Source organism: Trachypithecus francoisi, unplaced genomic scaffold, assembly GCF_009764315.1.
Source record: "Trachypithecus francoisi isolate TF-2019V2 unplaced genomic scaffold, Tfra_2.0 Lachesis_group7, whole genome shotgun sequence".
In the NCBI taxonomy this organism is placed as follows: Eukaryota; Metazoa; Chordata; class Mammalia; order Primates; family Cercopithecidae; genus Trachypithecus; species Trachypithecus francoisi.
The window spans coordinates 17,313,756-17,331,259 of record NW_022681472.1 but is presented as its reverse complement, the minus strand read 5'-3'; positions in this window follow the sequence as shown (position 1 = coordinate 17,331,259).

The window sequence follows — 17,504 nt, the reverse complement described above, 5'->3', positions numbered from 1 at the left end:
TTTTCCTGGTCATAAAACAAAGTTCTGTACAACTTTAGCTTATACTGTACCACATTCCCTCTTCTCATCGAGGCTTGGCAACCACTGATTGATTTTTGTCTTTATAGATTTGCCTTTTCCAGACGTTTTATATACATGAAGTCATATAATAAGAAGTCTTTGTGACTGGTTTCTTTCACTTAACAGTATGTTTTCAAGGTTCATCTATATTGTAGCACATATCACTGTGTTGCCAAATGTAAGGGGTTTGGCCTAGGTCCAGCTGCTTGCCTCACAGAAAGCCAATCACTGAGACAATGAGTATTGGCAAGGAAGAAATGCTTTAATGCAGGTCATGTCAACTGGGAGACTGGAGACCAGTCTCAAACCCATTTCCAAAACTGACTTAAGTTAGTGGTTTATCTAGCAGAGAATTAGGAAGAGGAGTTGGTCAACAGGCAGCAGGTGCATTTCATCATCTGGATGTTGTGACCTGGGAAGGCTCAATTCCGTGCTACTATCTGGGAGCCCTGAGGGTTGGTTTCTTGAGAAAGGAACTTACATAAAACAAATGTACATTTCTCAAGTTTCAATTCTATGGGAACATTGGGCCAATTTTGACTTCATCACTCTTATTTATGTTCAAATGATATTTCATTGTATAGAATACCACATTTTATTGATCTTTTAATTACTTGATGGAAATTCAGGTTGTTTCACCTTTTGGCTACCATGAATTATGCTACTAAAAACATTTGCACCTAAGTTTTTGTGTGGACATATACTTTCAATTCTCTTGGGTATATACCTATGAGTGGTATTGGTGTGTAAAATGGTAACTGTATGTCTAACTTTCTGAGGACCTGCCAGACTGTTTTTCAAAGTGGCTCCATCATTTTATATTCCACAAGCAATGTCTGAGAATTACAGTTTCTCCTCATTCTCACCAACATTTTTTATTTTGGGACTTTTTATTATAGTCATTATTATACTCATAATTATAATGGAAATTATAATACGGTATCTTGCAGTTTTTATTTGCATTTTCCTGATGACTAAAACCATTGAGCATCTTTCATGTATCATTTGTATCTTATTGGTCATTTGTATAATTTCCTTGAAAACTATTAATATAGATCATTAGCTCAATTTTTAATAGTTATTTCTCTTTGTTACTGATTTCTAAGCGTTTTTATATATTCTACATACAAGTCCCTCCTAAGATGCTTGATTTGAAAATATCTTTTCCCATACTGTGAGTTGTCTTTCTTTTATCTGATAGCACCCATTTGAACACAAAAATGTTTCATATTTCTAAGCCCCATTTATATAGTTTTTCTTTTGCTGCTTGTGCTTATTGTGTCCAAGCTAAGAACTCAATGCCAAATTTATGGTCCCAAAGATTTACTCCTATGTTTCCTTCTAAGAAGTGTATAGTTTTACTTCTTACATGAGGTCTTCAAGTTTGAGCTAATTTTTGTATTTTGTATAAAATAAGGTTCAACTTCATATTTTTTGCATGTGGCTATCCAGATGCCCCCGCACCACTTATTGCAACGTCTATTCTCCCTTCATTGAATTGAACAGTGATATCATAGAAAATGGTGGAGTTGGAAGCTGAAAGAATCAGGGCCTTAACTGAACCAACCATTAAGCTGGAAAATCTTATAGAATCAAATTTTCTCGAACTCTTAAATCTGAACAAAAACTTACAGGTGAGTTTTTTATAAAGACACACACACACACACACACACACACACACAAAGACTGCTGAGTGTCATTAAGAAAGCACTGTGGCATTTCTGCTTACTTGTCTATGATCCTTCATTCTCCAGTTCAGGAGTGACTGGATGGACAGCAGCTGACATCACTGGTGAAAGTTGCTGGGGTGAAGGGGAACAATATAAATCTTATTTTCCAAAAGTTTTGGTTGTAAATTTTGACCTTTCTGGATATTCCCTGAAGGACTAGCACAGCCTGAATGGGGCAAAGGAAAGTTTATCCTCTGGAGCAGCTGGAGCAGCTTTCCAAACATGGCAGCATCCACAGTTGCCTGGGGCAAGCAATGGCAGATGGGCAAGTATCAGACAGACTCAACAGGCTTGGAAGGAGGTTGAGGAGGAAAATTCTTGGGAAAGTAAGGTATTTGAAGGGTTATTGTGTATACCAGGGAAGCCAGAATGCAATGCACATACTCAGGGTCAGATGTATTCTCCGAAAATACCTGAAAAGAGCATCAGCTTGCACCTGGCTAGTCTGTGAGTTCCATGCAAGCAGGAGGTGAAGCATAAAGCAGAGGTGTATGTAGCCTGGATTAGGCTGAAGAAGTGCCACAAGTCAGAAGCAATCTGCAAAGACAGGGAGACAGATTTCTTTTGGTTGGCTGGTTGATTGGTTGGTTGGTTTTGTTTTCCTCTAGTCACTTAAGAAAATCTCTGTCAGCTGTTGGGCTACTGGCTGACATCTGAGATCACAGAATAGAGGCTTCGGTGACTGCGCATGACAAGGAATATAGCTTTTGCAAAAATAGTTTGCAAAAGTCACTAAACAAATAGATGGCTTCAGCCCTCAACAATCAACAACAGCAAATCTGAAGGAAGGGAAAATCTAATTTACAGAGTTACCACATTATGATATTCAACATGTCTAGTTTTCAACAACAACAACAAAAAAAAAATGCAAGGTGTAGAAATAGGAAAGTACAGGCCATTCACAGGGGAGAAAAAAAAAGGAAGAAATGGAGAGAAACTATTTTTTGAGGAAGTCCAAGCACTGGATTTATAGAAAAGACCTTAAATCAACCATAGTGTAAGGTGATTAGAAAATATCATTGGCAATAAACTTTTAATTATATGCTCAGTGTAAAACATTTGAAACTTTATTTTCATGAGACTGACAATGCCACCAACTCTGCTTTTTAATGAGTTCTTTCTCTAATTATTGTCCTTTTTTTTTTTTTTTTTTTTTTTTTTTGAGACGGAGTCTCGCTCTGTCACCCTGACTGGAGTGCGGTGGCCGGATCTCAGCTCAGGGCAAGCTCCGCCTCCCGGGTTTACGCCATTCTCCTGCCTCAGCCTCCCGAGTAGCTGGGATTACAGGCGCCCGCCACCTTGCCCGGCTAGTTTTTTGTATTTTTTAGTAGAGACGGGGGTTTCACCGTGTTAGCCAGGATGATCTCGATCTCCTGACGTCGTGATCCACCCGTCTCGGCCTCCCAAAGTGCTGGGATTACAGGCTTGAGCCACCGCGCCCGGCTAATTATTGTCTTATATTCAGCTTTGGAAACAAAGCCTTCAACTCTTCCCTTACTCCAGAGAAGGGATAAATGATAGTTCTCTTAAAATTTGTGTTCTGCATTAGTCTAAAAGGCAGTTTCATCTAGGCTCTGATTAAATAATTGAAAAAAATATGAATTTGTAAAGAAAAAAATGGCAGTGCTACCAGACCAGTACAATTCTAAGTGCTAGCTTCTGGCCTGTGAGTGTACTAGTCCACAATGAGGTTAAAAAAATTGAGAGTAAATATTTAGAAAATTTTACATCAATTTCAGAGAGTAGTTCTATATCTGTTGGATATAATAATGAAAGATTGGATGGTATTTCCAATGCTTTCCATTTCATTTGTCTAGTTATTTACTTTTATTTTATTTTACAGAAGTACTGATCTACAACATATTTGGCAAAATTTTCTTAAAAGTAGTCCTTTATTTAGAAACTAGCACCATTTAAGAAACACTGTGCCAGGCATATTTACCCAGGTTTCTGAATCAGGTTTTATTTGAGAAGAAAACAGTTATTTCCTCTGGTATCAAAATACCTAGATCTCAAACCCACGGATAAAGCTGACAAACCATTAGCTACACTGACAAAGAAAAAAAAAAAACCTCAAATTACTAAAATCAGGAGTGAAATAGGGGACATGACTACCATTTGGGGAGCCCCTTTTTTTTTCTCAAATAACCACTTCTGGTTTTGTTGATTCTCTCTGATTTTCTATTATCTATTCTGTTTCTCTATGCTGTAATCTTGAGCTGATTTTTCTTCTATCACCTTGCTTTGAATTTAGTTTGTTCTTCTTTTTCTAGTTTTAAGGTAAACAGGTTGTTGTTTGAGATTTTTTTTAAAATTTTTTTAAGCTAGGCTTTTAAAGTTCTTAATGTCCAGATGAGCATTGCTTTTGCTGTGTTCTGTAAGTTTCAGTGTGTTATGTTGTCATTTTCATTTATCTCAAAATATGTTCTAATGTCCCTTGTGATTTCTTCTTTGTCCCATTGGTTATCTAGGAGTCTGGTGTAGTGTTCACATATTTGTAAATTTTTCAAATTTCATTCTGTTATTGCCTTTTAAGTTCCTTGTGATTGGAGAGCATACTCTGAATGATTTCAGTCTATTTAGGTTTATCCTAACTTGCTTTGTGGCCTAACATATGGTCTATGCTAGAGAATTTTTCATGTGCACATTATTAGAACACACATTCTGCTGTCCTTTCTGAAGTGATCTGTAGATGTGTTTAGGTCTAGTGGGTGTACAATACTATTCAGGTATCCTATTTTCTTGTTGATCTTCTGTCTAGTTTTTCTTTACATTAACGAAAATGGGGTACAAAAGTTTCCAACTCTCATTGGAACTATCGTTTATCTCTTCAATTCTGCCAGTTTTGCTTCATGTATTTTGAGGTTCTGATGTTTAGTGCAGATGTTTATATTTGTAATATCTTCTTGATGGATTATCCTTTTATCATTACATAATGTCACTTTGTCTCTCATAACAATTTTTGTCTTAAAGTCTACTTTGTCTGATATTAGTATAGTCACTCAATGTCTTTCTTTCTTCCTTTCTTCCTTTCTTCCTTCCTCCCTTCCTTTCTTCCTTCCTTCCTTCCTTCCTTCCTTCCTTCCTTCCTTCCTTTCTTTCCTTCTTTCCTTCTTTCTTTCCTTCCTTTCTTCTTTCTCTTTCTTTCTTGGAGTACAATGGCACAGTCTCGGCTAACTGCAACCTTCACCTCCCAGGTTGAAGCGATTCTCCTGCCCCAGCCTCCCAAGTAGCTGGGAATACAGGCACCCACCACCATGCCCAGCTGATTTTCGTATCTTTAGTAGAGACAGGGTTTCACCATGTTGGCCAGGCTGGTCTCAAACACCTGACCTCAGGTGATCTGCCTACTTCGGCCTCCCAAAGTGCTGGAATTACAGGCAAGAGCCACCACGCCCAGCCACTCTATCTCCTTTTTTTTGGTTACTGTTTGCAAGAAATACCCTTTTCCGTCCTTTGACTTTCAATCTCTTTGTGCTTTTGAACTAAAATTAGACCCTTATAAACAGCATATAGTTGGGTATTGTTTTTGAATTCATTCTGCCAATCTCTGCCTATTAAAGAGTTTAATATTAACAGATATATATCTAATGTAATCACTAATAAAGAATTTATTTCTGCTTTTTGCTACACATTTTTCTATATGTCTTATCTTTTTTCTCCTCAATTTTTCCATTTTTCTCTTCTTTTGATTAGACATTTTCTAATGAACTATTTTTATTCCTTTGTTGTTTATGTTACTATATTTTCACATCATTGCCTTTGTAGTTGCTCTGGAGATGAGAACTGACATCTTATTTTAGAACAATAAAATGCAGACTAATATCTTTTCCTCCCTATTGTTTATCTCATATTTCCCCCTTTTTTCCTTCCCTGATTGTACTGGCCCAAACTTTCCAAATGTCATTAAATGAAAGTAGTGGTAATTGGTGCCTTTATTTTGTACTAATCTTTTCTTTTTAAATGATAATTGAATCATAATTTAGGTCTATCACAGAGAAGTGAAACATTATGGGGCACTAGATAAGCACACGTCCCCTGCCTGGTATAGAGTATGTGCTCATTAAACATTTTTGAAAAACGGATACTCTTTTCATGTGTGGTCTATTGCCATGATAGATCAACTTCAGTTCCTGCCATTCTCCTCATCCCCACCTAATAACCACCACCCCCCAACATGCCACACTTTCATCTGATTGTGCTTTTCTGTGTGTTTTGCAGTTTGAAATGTATTACTCTCTAATCTGCCTATGAAGATATCATTTAGCCTTAGAGGTAGTTTAGCATCAAATCCTTTTAAAAATATTGTTGATTTCTTCTTTGAGAATGAGATTCCCGTAGTTGTTCCCTCTCCATTAACCCAGAACAGTTGTCTTGCTCATATTGCCTTGCACTGTAAGGATATATTTACTCATCTGTTATATTGTAATCTTTTGTATTGCAAGGATATGTTTGTCTTTTTTCCCCCTTTCTTCTTTACAATTAATGGATATATTTATACATCTGTTCTCCTAATTCAATTGTCAGCTACTTAGGGGTAGAGATCAGGATATTTCCTGTATTTGTATCTTAAACATAGTATCTATTCAATTGATGGGTGATAGCTGTGTGTTGAATAAAGAAAGAAAGTGATGATTCTATTCATCATCTACTTCACAATGTAAAGAACCCAGAGATGGACTGAAGTGAATGACCAACAGTCATCTCATGGCTAGTTTTCCCAGGACATTGCAATGATGAAGCCTGGTTCTGATGTCTAGTTGGAAATGGAGAAGAAAGTTTAGCGAAAGTAACCAGACCCCTGTACTTTTCTGTATCACCAACACCACCCATTGCTCTAGTATGAATGCTGGGTGTAGGTGCACAACACTCCATGCATGTAGGTCCTTGCCAAGTGCTATCACGACTGCCTAGTTCTCTCAGATGACAGTGAGGAAGCTGGGGATTAATGTACCAAACCTTGACATGTCTGGATAATTATATTGTCATTAAAAACCACCTTATAAGCCCCAACAGACAAACTTTGTAATCTACATTCTTGGAATAGGCATGGCATGAGGCTCTAGTAAGCTAGTATGTATTCAGTGTCCATGTAAAATAAGACAATTGTTTAACATACCATACATGGCCACACAGATTGTGATTGGTTACTTAAAGAATAAGGATGACCTCATGGTACCAGGTAAGATAAGTAAAAACACAAAGGCTTGGCACAGAGAGGCAGAGTGCTCCATCTTTCTCAAGGCTGTGATGTGCTTTCACTCAGCAGCCTCTGCTGTCTTCCCTGAGCTAAGGCTTTGTAATTCGTGATTCAGCCCAAAAGACAACATCTATATTTAGGTTAAAGACTCAGGGGGAAAACTACGTAATAATGAATGTGTGCTTTATAAATTTGATGCCATAATTTTCCATGTTTCCATAGATCTTAATCTTTTAAAAAAAAAAAAAAAATGAACATCCCTGTCAAGCAGGCTCAGGATTTTGCATTTGTTTAGTAATGATACAGTTTTGCATTGTGTTTCTTCCTATCAGCATATACAGCAATATATTGTACAGCATATTTGGCAATATACTGTTTAACAGTATACTGTACTTTGTCTGACTACCTTATTGTTATCTATATTGAAATAGAGGAAAAAATAAAAATAAAACCATAGTTTTGTGGTCCAGCTCTGCCATGTGATTTCACCCTATGGAAGCTTCAAAATGTAGCCAAAATTTGTGGGAACCTTCCCCACCAACATCTCTGTCTTCCTCCCCATTCTAGGTGAAGTTAACTACCTGGCTGAGGTGGTTGTTTTTAGGGACTAAGTAGGACAAACTCAACAGTTCACCCAATATTATTGTTAAGTATAGTCTTGATATCCTGGCATTCCTGAGTGAATGTTTGTAATCTAAATGATTTTACCTTCTGGTTCATTTATTCATTCACTCATGCCACAGAGATGTATGAGTGGCTCAATTTGAGAGACATTTTTCAAAATCCTGTGGATACAGCAGGTCACAAAAGAAAAAATAAAAAACACTCCTTCTTGGAGCATACATTCTTTTGAAGAAAGGCAGAGAGTAAATCAAGTAAATGCATAAAATCTAATGATCTCGCACAGTATTATCAAAAATAGCAGAGAAAAGGATTAGAAGAAGGAGAGAGTTTGAGATAGTGGCTTGGCTTTATCTTCAATTGGTCAGGAAAAGTTCCAACATGACTGAGACAACTGAATGATTATTCAGTTAAAAACACCTAATTATCTCAAGCCAAAAAAATTAAATGTATTTTAATTATGAATAAAATATGTTTGAAGCTTTTAACTGTTTTTGGAAAGCAAGGCTCCAGTGAGATAGAATAAGATAAAAGATCCAGTTGGACTTAGAGATTTTAAGTGTAGCCGTGAAATTTAGACATAGTTTGATCTAAGGAAAATTGAAATCCCATCCTCCTATCTTCCAAACCAGAGCTTCCTGGTGCTTGGATGAGGGGATTATTATTTTGCAGGCATATATTACAGGTGGAAGCCAGAATTCCTTCCATGTTGGGTTTTAATAGCTTTCCCTCTTAAGCCTATTGATATTATTTTCCTTTGTAGATGGGGTGGTGGCTTAATTCTAATTTCTAAAATTGACCTCGCTTTTTCTGGAATAATCTTTATCATTAGTTAGATAAAACTAGAAAGATACTGGGGACAAAGCATATTTTCTTCATAGAAATGTGAATTATATTTGGATTTATGTAAGTCTTTTCCCTGTGGACTCAGAGTAAATGAAACTCCACCACCACGGAATTACAGAGAACAACGTTTTGATAATAGTTATTCTGCAATATCATCCAGACTTGCAAGTTGTTAGGCATGGGAAAAAACAGGCATCAGACTGGAATTGAGAACTGGTGCACATCAGAGAGCCCGCAGCTTGCAGAGGGCACTGCAAGTCCCCAGACTCTGATCCTCCCTGACTTAAGATGCATTATCACCAGAGCAACTTGGTGAAAATCAGAAGAGCAGGCTGAGTTTTAGTGGATTACTGGTATTTGTGAAGATTGATCCACAGATCTGTTGTCATCCTTACACATGTCATATTTTCCCCTATTTCTCTTGGCCAATGGTCATTGTCATGAAATAAGGGCTGGCTTAATGAGTGAGTAGATCAGAGTCAATTCGGCACCAGTAAGAGCAAGCACCAGAAGCTGGTTCTGGGTTAAAGCCCAAGCACAATGTGGGCAGGACTGAGCCGATGTCTTTGAAACATAGACTAGAAGTGTCAGAAGGAAATACCATATGATGAACGCTAATAGACAGGATAGATTTTCTGCTCTTCTTAATGTTTCTCCCACAATTCTGTCTAGTTGTGTTCTAAAATAATGAGATAATGACGACCCATTCCTTTTCATTTTTATAATTTTGATCACAGTTAAATATGAGATTATTCCACTTCTCATCGAGGTGGGCTAAATCCCTTCGGTGAACTGTAAAACATAACAGTCTTTCTTTATGCTTCATATCAAAGAGCTGAGCCCTCTTCCTGATGTGTTTAAGTTTCCAGATGGAGAACTCTTTCATTCACTGTCTGGTAAAGGGTTTGTTCTTCATGGAAGAGTTTCATTAACATCCAAATTGTTTTTCTCTCTCCATGGATATTCTTATTATCTAAATGTCACATAGATGGTTCCAAGGGAGAGTTCATAAACAGTTCTTTATGCTAACAAGGTAAGTGAAACAACTCTACCCATAAGCATATATGTGTGTGTAAGTATATAAGATTTAACTTCATTTGTGTGCAATTTTTTTCTTCTGAGTAGCATCACTTATAAAATACAGGATAAGGCTCCCTTCACAGAGTCATTTCCACCACTCAGATGGTCGCTACATGATTGCTCTATTCAGAACTGGTAGAACCAACAAATAAGCACTCAGTGGAATCTGTAAATTCTTTGTAGTACATGTGGCATCTCTATTTTTTTTCTTTTGATATTTAACTTTCCTTGCGCTAGCATTAAATGTTTCAGAGACCTTTTGACAGAATTTTTAAAAAGTGACTTTAAGTAATTTTTTAGTAATTTATAAATAAAACTCATTTAAAATTACAATTTTGGTTTTATTACCTTTAAAAGTTAAGCCTGACAAGCTCTTTTCATAACAGACTATTAGCCTAAGTACAGAGATGTGGCATATCCTTATTGCTTTTCCTCTTGGTCTTAGAAAAAATATATCAGTGGCATAAACATCTAACACCATTTATTAAATACTATGTGCACGATGCAAGATACCCTCTAAGCTGATGCAAAATTGCTATTTATATACAGTGCCTTCTCTGAAAGAGCTATATCCATATTGCAGGTTATAGAAACTAATAAAGAGACTTATAGGATAATATAAGTTTTGGCTACATTTTTTGTAAAAATTACATATGGGAATAGTAAAACAGTAGGAGACATTTGCCCTGAATGTTCTCCCCCCTTGTCTGGCTAACAAGGAACTCTGGACGCAAATCTAAGAAGGCCTTGGAAAACACGTATCCAGGAAAAGCTTCTGTGGCCATAGATCTCCCCAGAACAATGGATCTAGCACTCTTGCAGCATTTGCCATTTCTTCATTTCTTCCCTTTTATTTTTGGCATTCATTTCCCAAAGGAGGTAGTTACATTTCAATTAGGCAACTTGCCTAGCTTCTCTTTAATTTTATGTTAGCCCCAATGACATTAGAACCCAGTTAGAGTATTCGTTACCTCCAGTGCAAACAAAAACATCTCAGCTTAAACTCTGATACCTACCGGACTCCCATATCAGCATGGATGTAATCTATTCACTCTGCCAGCATCACCAAGAACTTCTATTTTCCTTATGCTACACTCAGAGGGAGGGAAGCACAAGACAGGCACATGGTTACTAATAGACCTGGCACTACATCATTTAGTATGAGTTTTTATGGTGAGTATTCTAATAGCTGAGAAAAAAAACAACAAAGAAAGGCTTCTATCTCTGACTTTACTTTGGAACGAATTCTTGGTAAGGGCGTATTTCCAATGATGGCAAAATGCAAATACATCCTAGCAATTAGAAAGAACTCTTTTTGTAACTTTTGTCATTGAATCAACAGATATTCCAGAATTTCTCTAAAAGTTAAACACAAAACAATCTGCTTGGAAGGAGATGCTAAGTGACTTCTGAAACAAATGTACTATTTTTATTTAGGATATATTAACAAGGTTCCTTAAAAATGCTTTCTGTATAATTTATATAATATGATCTATATTACACATTTATAATTTCTATAATATTAACATATAATATAAATAACATTAAAGTATGTAAAATCATATATATTTATAAATCTTTTTTTCTTTCTGTATGAGGCAGCTGGGGATATTGATGGAAATTACTGAGGGTATAAAGAATTCCCCAAATCCACCCTTTGGTGTTGCTATTATGAATAAGGAGATACAAACTGAGTCTCAGGCTTTTGTTCTACAATTTTTAATACCCCAAATGAAAGAATGTTTCCAATTAAAACCAAATTCTTCCCCAGCTTTACTTCTCAGGACATCTTGTCTTATTTAACTTCTTTATTTTTGGCCCTTCTACCTAACTGAATCTCATTACACTTAGTGATGCTCTGATCCTTTGTCTCCTTCTATATCTTTAATACAACAGCCCTTTATATGTCATATATAATGTATGTAATGGGCAGTTCCACAGATGCTGTTATAAATTCTTCAGGAATATAAGAAAATAAACTATGGTGAAGAAATACAAGAGCTTTATCAAGTACAAATGGAACTGGTGACTTTTAAAGTTAACATACTTTTTCCTGAACTATTTTGGTCAGATTGCTTTCTTAAAAATGCTCTGCTGAACTGTACTTTACAGAACCTTAGGCAAGATACTGAATGTTCTACACTTCCTGGCGCAACTTATGAGAAGTCATGATCGAGGATGGGGCTGTGTCTTCTTTCGTGCCTGGCCTCACAGTGATGGCAACTGTGATTACTGCGCAACCTCCCTGGAGTCCAGGGTCTCTGTCAGGAGCTGCTTCCTGTGACAGAAAGCAGGTGCCGAGCACAGGGAAAGGGGCAGGAAAACAGAGCCCCCAAGAAACTTGGAAAATTATAGGTCTGGCTTGATCTGTAAACAAGTACTTTCCAAGAATAATCCTTATTGCAGAATAGACTGTATATTTTTTTTCTTTGCTTATGTAGTTTTCTCCAAAAGAGATTTAGAGTGGATATCAAGAGAGAAGCAGTTTCAGAATGAATGTTATTGTCATAAAGTTCACTTTAGTTAGTTACAGCAACAAAAGTGATTCCTTTTGGATTTCTGCAGTGTAGGGTTATAAGGAGTTTTCTCTACTACTAATTTCAAATAATTTATAGCACTATATGTGGTTTCAACCATGGAGATTTAGTTAAAATTAATGCTGATTTCTCTGTCTTTTGTCATTAATATTCTTTTGTACAAAGTCTTTGTAATACCTTGTTGCCTAGTGAAATTCTGTGTTATCCAGCTTTTATAATTTGAACCAATAGTAAGAAATAAAAGACAAAGAAGAAGGAAGAAGAAAAGGAGAAGGGAAAGGAGAAGGAATAGGCCTTACTCAAATGTACTTAAGAAGTCAATAAAATGTAAGATAGCATCTGCCTTTGTCATACCACACTTTATTCCATGTGACATGCTACACACTTACTGTAAGTTCCATGAATATTGAAATTGTATTCCCCTCCCTTAGCAGCTACAGCAATATCAGGCACAGAGAAGGATTTAAATAGATGTTTGTTGAAGGAATGGATGAAACAGTGGTCCTTCCAGTTCTCCTGGCTTTTCAGCCTGATACACTCTACACACTACTTTTAGTCTTTGCCATCAAATGTATGTGTCATTTTCACAATAGTTTTTAAACCATCCCAGCTGATCATCAATTCCTTTTATGTAGAAATAAAAATTGACCACACAATAAGGAAATATAGCACTGTGAGGATTAATTTCTTGTTTGAATAATTAAATCATTGTGAGGAAATTTACAGGAACTATAAAATATAAATATTAGATATTTGATCGAGAATCAAAGCAAGGGAAGTTAAAATTTTGTATTGGAATAGATTTACTTCCAACATCTGAAAAGTTGAACTGTAAAACTGGCAGAAACAAGGGTAATGATTTATTTCAGGTCCTTACAACATGAAATTGGCCATCTGTCATAGATTCTCACTAAAAATCACCAAGATCTGAGAAACATGTTGCACAGATGACTAAAAGCTTAAAGGATGACTTCTGACTGAATAACATGAATATAGATGGGCAAACTGACACTCTGCAGCAAACTGACACTCTGCTTCTCTCAGGAAGAAACATTCCAATGTGTATTATTTACGAGTCAACCACATTTAAAATAAAGGCGATCAATGATCTATAACTTGCTTCATTTCTGTTTATAAATATTGAATCAGCTTTAACATGTGAGAGTAACAAATTATATGCTCACGAGTAGTTTATAATATTTAACTGCTTTTTAAACTTCTTATCAAATATATTTATGTAATTTAAAAATCAACCACTTCAACAATGCTTATAAGAAATAATGTCAGCTCCTTACCCACATTTGTTCCTAATTCCTGCTCTACAAAAGGAACCATTTATGAAATTTCTACTTAACCATTTTTACTTATAAAATGGCCATTTTGTATGGCTAAATTTAATACTTTTACTGTGTGTATGGCCAAGTCATAGAAAATCTCTGCTTGTTATTTAAACATGGAACTCTTCATTCAACATTGCTTTTTTTAAAAAAATTATATATATAACTCTTGTTCATTCATAGTAGACTTTAATGTCTCATATATGTATCCATTTTGCTATTGATAGACATTTGGGTTATATTTATTATTTGTTTCTTTACAAACAGCACAGCTACAGTTTTATTCATGCATTCAGGTGTATGTATTTTATGATTTTTCTAGGCTATATATTTAGAAATGGAATTTCTGGATCACAAGGTGAAAGGCGTGTTCACCTTTACTCAATGTGGATGAGTCATTCCCAAAGGAGTTGTATCAATGTACTTTCCCAGTGGCAGTATAGAAATTTTCTGGTGGTCCGTTACAAGATGGCCAAATAGGAACAGCTCCGGTCTGCAGCTCCCAGCGAGATCAACACAGAAGACAGGTGATTTCTGCATTTCCAACTGAGGTACCTAGTTCATCTCATTGGAACTGGTTGGATAGTGGGTGCAGCCCACAGAGGGTGAGCCGAAGCAGGGTGGGGCATCACCTCACACAGGAAGCGTAAGGGGTAAGGGGATTTCCCTTTCCTAGCCAAGGGAAGCTGTGACTGACTATACTGGGAAAATTAGGACACTGCCACCGAAATACTGTGCTTTTCCCAAGGACTTAGCAACTGGCAGACAAGGAGATTCTCTCCGGTGCCTGCCTCAGCAGGTCCCATGCCCATGGAGCCTTGGTAGTGCAGCAGTCTGAGATCAAACTGCAAGGCTACGGCCTGACTGGGGGAGGGGTGTCCACCATTACTGAGGCTTGAGTAGGTAAACAAAGCGACTGGGAAGCTCAAACTGGGTGGATGGAGCCCACCGCAGCTCAGCAAGGTCTACTGCATATGTAGACTCCACCTCTGTGGGCAGGACATAGCTGAACAAAAGGCAGCAGACAACTTCTGCAGACTTAAACGTCTCTGTCTGACTGCTCTGAAGAGAGCAGTAGTTCTCCTAGCATAGCATTTGAGCTCTGAGAAGACACAGACTGCCTCCTCAAGTGGGTCCCTGACCCCTGTGTAGCCTAACTGGGAGACACCTCCCAGTAGGGACTGACAGACACTTCATATAGGAGGGTGCCCCTCTGGGAGGAAGCTTCCAGAGGAAGGATTAGGCAGCAATATTTGCTGTTCGCTGGTCGGCAGCCTCCACTGGTGATGCCCAGGCAAACAGGGTCTGGAGTGGAACTCCAGCAAACTCCAACAGACCTGCAGCTGAGGTACCTGACTGTTAGAAGGAAACTAACAAATAGAAAGGAATAGCATCAACATCAACAAAAAGGACATCTACACCAAAACCCCATTTTTGGTCACCAACATCAAAGACCAAAGGTAGATAAAACCACAAAGATGGAGAGAAATCAGAGCAGAAAAACTGAAAATTCTAAAAACCAGAGTGCCCCTTCTCCTCCAAAGCACCACAGCTCCTCGCCAGCAATGGAACAAAGCTGGATGGAGAATGACTTTGATGAGCTGACAGAAGTAGGCTTCAGAAGGTCGGTAATAAAAAACTTCTCCAAGTTAAAGGAGCATGTTTGAACCCATCACAAGGAAGCTAAAAACCTTGAAAAAAGATTAGACGAATGACTCACTAGAATAAACAGTGTAAAGAAGAACTTAAATGAGCTAATGGAGCTGAAAACCATGGCACGAGAACTTTGTGATGCATGCACAAGCTTCAATAGCTGATTCGAGCAAGTGGAAGAAAGGGTATAGTGACTGAAGATCAAATTAATGAAATAAAATGAGAAGACAAGGTTAGAGAAAAAAGAATAAAAAGAAAAAACAAAGCCTCCAATAAATATGGGACTATGTGAAAAGACCAAATCTACATTTGATTGGTGTACCTGAAAGTGACAGGGAGAATGGAACCAAGTTGGAAAACACTCTTCAGGATATTATCCAGGAGAACTTCCCCAACCTAACAAGGTAGGCCAACATTCAAATTCAGGAAATACAGAGAACACCACAAAGATACTCCTCGAGAAGAGCAACCCCAAGACACATAACTGTCAGATTCACCAAAGTTGAAATAAAGGAAAAAATCTTAAGGGCAGCCAGAGAGAAAGGTCGGGTTACTCACAAAGGGAAGCCCATCAGACTAACAGCAGATCTCTCGGCAGAATCTCTACAGGCCAGAAGAGAGTGAGGGCCAATGTTCAACATTCTAAAATAAAGAATTTTCAACCCAGAATTTCATATCCAGCCAAATTAAGCTTCATAAGAATGGAGAAATAAAATCCTTTACAGACAAGCAAATGCTAAGAGATTTTGTCACCACCAGACCTGCCTTACAAGAGCTTCTGAAGGAAGCACTAAACACAGAAAGAATGAACTGGTACCAACCACTGCAAAAACAGGCCAAATTGTAAAGACCGTTGATGCTATGAAGAAACTGCACCAATTAACCGGCAAAATAACCAGCTAACATCATAATAACAGGATCAAATTCACACATAACAATATTAAGCTTAAATGTAAATGGGCTAAATGCCCCAATTAAAAGACACAGACTGGCAAATAGGACAGAGTCAAGATGCATCAGTGTACTGTATTCAGGAGACCCATCTCACATACAGAGACACACATAAGCTCAAAATAAAGGGATGGAGAAAGATCTACCAAGAAAGTGGAAAGCAAAAAAAAAGCATGAGTTGCAATTCTACTCTCTGATAAAACAGACTTTAAACCAACAATGATCAAAAGAGACATAGAAGGCCATTACATAATGGTAAAGGGATCAATTCAACAAGAAGAGCTAACTATCCTAAATATATGCACCCAATACAAGAGCACCCAGATTCATAAAGCAAGTCCTTAGAGACCTACAGAGAGACTTAAACTCACACACAATAATAATGGGAGACTTTAACACCCCACTGTCAATGTTTGACAGATCAACGAGACAGAATGTTAACAAGGATATCCAGGACTTGAATTCACCTCTGTACCAAGCAGAACTAATAGACATCTACAGAACTGTCTACCCCAAATCAACAGAATATACATTCTTCTCAGCACCACATCACACTTATTCTAAAATTGACCACACAATTGCAAGTAAAGCACTTCTCAGCAAATGTAAAAGAAGAGAAATCACAACAAACTGTCTCTCAGACCATAGTGCAACCAAATTCAAACTCAGGAGTAAGAAACTCACTCAAAACAGCACAACTACACGGAAACCGAACAACCTGCTCCTGAATGACTCCTGGGTAAATAACGAAATGAAGTAAGAAGTAAATATGGTCTTTGAAACCAATGAGAACAAAGATACAACATACCAGAATCTCTGGGACACATTTAAAGCAGTGTGTAAAGGGAAATTTATGGCTCTCAATGCCAACAAGAGAAAGCTGGAAAGATCTAAAATCAACACCCTAACATCACAATTAAAAGAACTAGAGAAGCAAGAGCAAGCAAATTTAAAAGAGAGCAGAAGGCAAGAAATAACTAAGATCAGAGCAGAACTGAAAAAGATAGAGACACAGAAATACCCTTAAAAAAATCAACGAATCCAGGGGCTGTTTTTTGAAAAGATCAACAAAATAGATAGACTGCTAGCAAGACTAATAAAGAAGAAAAGAGAAGAATCAAATAGATACAATAAAAAATGATAAACGGGATATCATCACCAACCCCACAGAAATATAAACTACCATCAGAGAATACTATAAACACCTCTACATAAATAAACTAAAAACCCTAGAAGAAATGGATAAATTCCTGGACACATACACCCTCCCAAGACTAAACCAGGAAGAAGTTGAATCTCTGAATAGACCAATAACAGGCTCTGAAAATGAGGCAACAATTAAGAGCCTGAATACTGGCGAACCGAATCCAGCAGCACATCAAAAAGCTTATCTAACACGATCAAGTCGGCTTCATCCCTGGGATGCAAGGCTGGTTCAACATACACAAATCAATAAATGTAACCCATCACATAAACAGAACCAATGACA